The sequence below is a fragment of the Macrobrachium rosenbergii genome, chromosome 23, assembly GCF_040412425.1.
Source record: "Macrobrachium rosenbergii isolate ZJJX-2024 chromosome 23, ASM4041242v1, whole genome shotgun sequence".
In the NCBI taxonomy this organism is placed as follows: Eukaryota; Metazoa; Arthropoda; class Malacostraca; order Decapoda; family Palaemonidae; genus Macrobrachium; species Macrobrachium rosenbergii.
This window is the reverse complement of record NC_089763.1, coordinates 47645626-47650625: the sequence shown is the minus strand read 5'-3', so window position 1 is coordinate 47650625 and position 5000 is coordinate 47645626. Positions and strand designations below refer to the sequence as shown.

The 5000-nt window shown below is 32.3% G+C and overlaps 1 long non-coding RNA gene across 1 annotated transcript in view; it reads left to right on the top strand.

Moving 5' to 3' along the window:
* LOC136851207 (uncharacterized) overlaps window positions 1-5000 on the top strand; it is a 335588-nt gene that overhangs the window by 199649 nt on the left and 130939 nt on the right. The gene's annotated exons all lie outside the window — the stretch shown is intronic.

The following is a 5000-nucleotide window of genomic DNA, read 5'->3' as shown; positions in this document are numbered from 1 at the left end:
CACCGGGAAAAGTAGAGTAAAACACTTTGCTAATTAGATCAGCTTTCTCTCAGCGTACTTTTTTTTTATGTAACCCTTTGAATTAAGCTTCGTCAGTAAGCGTTAATTGTTAAGTGTATCTTGTGAAAAGAAAGATTATCAGATACCGTATTAGTTAATGTAAGATAAAGTAATGTGAAGAGTTTCCAAACAAATAAATAATTACTGAGTGCTTCATTGCAGATTTTACACAGTAATTTATTTTGGGAATATCTCGTAAATCCCTCAGTAAATAATTTACATGTTATCATTAATCGTACATGCTTCGATACAGCTTTTCAATTTAGATAGTCTCTAACATACTTTTTCACTATCTATTTTTACTGTGACATTTAGTGAGCATATTTTTTCTAATATAAAAACGCGTTAAAAGCAGAAAATTTCACATTAGATACGCTCATTGAATGTTTTGTAAGATATTCTAACTATCGCAGCTTTTAAAGACCTACTGTCACAATTACAGTAATGAATAACTTGATTATTGTCCTTCGAACGCTGTCATAATTAAAGGTCAGATAAGCTAACAGGCAATCACGAAAAAATTTAGTCTCCATCACAATCATTAATTTTTCAGTACTATATACACTATATATATAAATATATATATATATATATATATATATATATATCTATATATATATATATATATATATATATATATATATATAAATAATATATATATAATATATATTATATATATATATGTGTGCGTGTGTGTGTGCTCGTACAAAAAAGTGGATATATACGAGCAGAGCCATAAATGCATTAACATGAAAGCTTTAATTTGCAGAAAGTCCAGTTTATTCTTTTAATAAATCAACTCTACGAATGTTTATCATTTTATGTTTCCAGAACCTCTCGTGTCCCGAACGTTATAGCAAAAGTTTTTCTTTCCTCCTCTACGAGCTAACATCTAGTTATTTGATGAAATTTTACCAGTTTTTCCAACGCAACTTGTAGGTCAGCTTTGATCAATTAGGGGCTAATCCTTTTAACTTGGGCAGGAGTTGCGACGTTGAACGTTTTTCTTTTCATTTTCAGGCAACTTTTGTGACGTTGGGGTGGATTAATGATAATCACCTGAGCCTTGATCTCTTGTCCAACTCAAAGGCTGATCTTTAGTGGGATTCTTTGTGCAAACATTGCAGAGTAGTGTCGGTTTTTTCCAGTGAATAAAATAAAGTTACCACAGTTTGGTTCAAATTTTCTACCAAGAGTTTTAGGATGTAACGGTCATTGAGTGAAATGAAGCAGTAAAAAAAAGAAAGGTATATGAATCAAATTTACTCTTTATACAGGCGGTGTTTAACCGAGTTCACTAATTCTCTCTGACCCAAGAGGAAGGTGGTGTTGACATTTTCAGGGGATTAATATCACTTTCTCATTTGCAGTCTTGTGTATTAGGCATATTTGAAAGGAAACTACTTTGCAAACTCGTGCTTCGGTGAACACTTGAGTGGTAGTGAAAGAAACCACCATCGTTGTAAAATGGATAGTGAAAGTAAATTGAAAATATAGCCACATTCAGCTATTCTGTGCAATGTAAATAATCAGTATAATCACAAAGTTCGTTAATTTTTTTTAGACAATTTGTGCAACATTGACTGGAACACTTCAGTATGACATCGTATTTTGGGAACTTTTTATAATATTCCAACCAACTCTATCTATTCCTATAATTATCGATATATTTTTCGTCTTTAGGGAAACTTTTAATAAAAATGTGTATTGTTTGGCCGGCCGTAACGTAAAATCATCACAAACACTTCTTCTTGTTTCCTATTACACTAATGGCAAGAATTCCTTAACCCTGTCCATCTTTTGCTAAATTTTTTCTCTTCAAGTCATGACAAATCATGATATTTCGTAAATATTATCTTATTATTATCTGACGTTTTATCCCAATTAGTCGTCCATTATCTTTTAATATGCAATGACAAAAGACTAATCATTCTAATTCCAACACTTTTATAATTTAACAATTATTCATGCAGGGGATCTTGTTTTACATGACATTTTTATTCCTTGTAATCTAAATGTATAAAATTGAAAGATTCTTCAATCATTAAAAACCTCATATTTCACACCAATGAAGAATTCTTTCAATGTCCACCTGATGAGCTGCATATCAACATTGCAATGTACAAGACTCACAGTCATATACTCGACCAGCGCTGCAGCGTCACATGGTGAAATCTGCATGCATCGACGGGTTCACTCGACTGTCTGAAAAATAGACGCATCGAACGCTATTGTGCCAATACAGAAACTTTTTCTCTCACGCCAACTCATAAATGGTTGGGATATGCAGATGTGTTCACGCCCCACCAACCACTCTACGCCATTTCCACACAACAGATTCACATATCCACAAATTATTTCTGAAAGCAGAATATATTGGTACATTCAAGCACCGCATTGAAAACTGTGTGAGAGAAATATAAAGAAAAAAAAAAGAATACATATATATATATATATATATATATATATATATATATATATATATATATATATATATATATATAATGTGTGTGTATGTGTATGTACTGTATATGTGTATCTAAACTATAATTGATATATAAAATTATAAGAAAATAGATATAAAATTATATATAGAAAATATATATATAATTTTATATATATATATATATATATATATATATATATATATATATATATATATATATATATATATATATATATATATATAATCCCCTGGAATTATAAGTCCTTAAAACTTTAGAATAAATCATTAGAAAAGTAAACCTACATGGAACTTTTTCGTGTTTTAAAAACTAAAGATATTTATGAGCCATCAGACAAAGAGAGAAAGCAAGAGGGGGAAAGGAACCTCTTCGCCCTTGAAACACTCCCATAAAAGGTAATAACATTAATCGAAGGAGGGCCATTGAACTAAAACCCCGAGAGACAGACTTTACTTAAAGTCCTCTCCTTTCTATCACTTGCTCCCATCCCAATCCGCGGTCTACTTCACCATCCCCTGTTCTTCTTCGGAGGTAAAATGCCATATCTGAAACATAAACTCCTCCTTTTCCACTTCTAGCTCTCAGTAAAAGGGGAGAGTCGACTTTGGAGATAAGACCATTCGGGGAAGCCATACTCATCTCCTCTTGTATCGAAATCTGTATCGGTGAGCTTTAGCAGCGTTGCTTATCTATATTTGAAGTCAGTGGCAAACCTTCTTTGGAATCATGTGGAGAAAATAGTCATTCACACTCAAATATAGTGCAACAGCAGGGGGAAGGTATCGTTTTATTTTAGGTTCGTACGCAACTTGTTTAGTTGAGGGCCGTTCAAAAATTAGGTAACGCTATTGGAGGCGAAGGGGGGTATGATGAAGTGTCATGATTGTGACAGGGGGGGAGGGGGTGCAGCCATAAGTTACATGACATTTTCAGAGTTTTTTCTTTGTCTCTTTTGAAAAGATGTAAATGTAGGACAAAAGAGATAGTAAAGATTCTGCAGTAGACTTTTTTTTTTTTTGGAATATTAAGAATATGGTATTTAATGTTTTTGTGCATAATTATATGTTTAAAAATATAACAAAATCAACCCTCACATACTAATTCGGGGGCTGATGTTACATAATTTTCTAGGGGTGGGGTTCTGGACATGAGGCGTGATAAAAGGGGAGGGGGTCAAAAATTACCAAAAAAAAAGTGTTACGTAATTTTTGAACTGCCCCTTATGTTTTCTTGAAGCGTTCACCACCTCTCTTGTACTGGAAGCTGTTCTAAATTTTCCTACATTCCTCTAACTTCAGATGTCTTCCTATGACAACATGGTCCTTATTTGATTTCACTGTTGTTTTTTTTTTTTTTTTTTTTTTTTACATAAATTTTGCCACACACACCAAACCGCACGTTGAATATAAAGAAACAGTTAAAAAAACGAATACCCATAAAATTTTAAATAGTTCTATATTTATTATAAAGGCAAGTCAATTAACGATTAAGTCTAAATAATCAAGTGTATAGAGATAATAAACATATACTTTCACGGTTGTGAAGCCGTATGTAATGAATTATCATTTTGGTGTCGATGGAAATTATTTCTTGTATTTAAGCAGAACACCATCGGACAATATCTTACATAAATATTTCCTAATTGCTGCACAAACATATACCTGGTTTCGAAGCTCAGTGTTTTATACTTAAAGGAATTAGAACTATTCTTCTGCTTAAGACTGCGAATCTTGACAAGCAGAAGCCTCTTTGATCGGATCTTGGTTGACTCGATAAACTATTTCTTTTAGGAGTCTGGACCGTTAGCCAAAACCAAGGTATTCTAATCAAAATGTTTTCTTATGTTTTCTTACTCATTTATTTATTCACCCTGTGATATAGTAATTTTCACATTATCTTATGGTAATAGCTGACACCTTCATTCATTTGAGCTATATTCTCTAGCAGTTGTTATATTATTTTCTCCTGATTATTTATTTATTTTTTTTTTTTGACAGGACACAATTTTAAATGAATCCCTTTGCGGAGGACATGCATCAGTAAAAAAAGGCAATACCTTCTTAGTTTGTCAGAGACAGAGAGAGAGAGAGATAAATAGAGAGAGAGAGAGAGAGAGAGAGAGAGAGAGAGGAGATATCGTCTTCATTCGTTTAGAACAGACAAAAGTTTGGAAGGCACTTGTTTCAAGTCAGGAGAATTCAAGTTTAAATTGGCCTGAGAAATATATATACCTAAACGAAGATAAAAGGAAAATTCTGAAAGAAAAAGAGACCCGACGGAACGGAAACAATACCTTTATTTTCAAGGTCCCATAAGATGTTAAGATCATTCAAGTCCTGACGTAAATATTTAGGAAACAGGAAGTTATTTGGAAATAATAAGAGTTTGGCATGAAAGACGATCCACCTATGTTCCGGATTAACAGTAGCAATTAGTAATAATAATAATAATAATAATAATAATAATAATAATAAT